Source organism: Aptenodytes forsteri, unplaced genomic scaffold (genome assembly GCF_000699145.1).
Source record: "Aptenodytes forsteri isolate BGI_AS27 unplaced genomic scaffold, ASM69914v1 Scaffold44, whole genome shotgun sequence".
Lineage (NCBI taxonomy): Eukaryota > Metazoa > Chordata > Aves > Sphenisciformes > Spheniscidae > Aptenodytes > Aptenodytes forsteri.
In genome coordinates, this window is record NW_008794213.1 from 339453 (window position 1) to 339722 (window position 270).

Sequence of the window (270 nt, forward strand, 5' to 3'; positions counted from 1 at the left end):
GGCCGCGGCTCCTGCTCGCAGCCCCCCTCTCTTTTATGAGCAGCAAGGCGGAGGATCGGCAGCGGGGGGCACCAGGAGGAGCATTTCTTCCCCGGGGTTTATGAATGGCACTGACATGGAGGAAATACCGTTTCAGAAAGTCAAGACCAAGAGGAAGAAGTGCTGCCACTGCTGCTGCTCCCCGCCGGCTGCCGCGGCGGCGGGGGCGGGGGGCGGGGGGGGGGGCTGGGGCCGGGGGCGCGGCTCCCCCCGGCGGGGGCAGCGGGGGGG

General features: G+C 71.1%; 1 protein-coding gene across 1 annotated transcript in view; it reads left to right on the forward strand.

Moving 5' to 3' along the window:
• Positions 1 to 270, forward strand: part of ADCY1 (adenylate cyclase 1) — a 171902-nt gene that overhangs the window by 9481 nt on the left and 162151 nt on the right. The window lies entirely within an intron of this gene.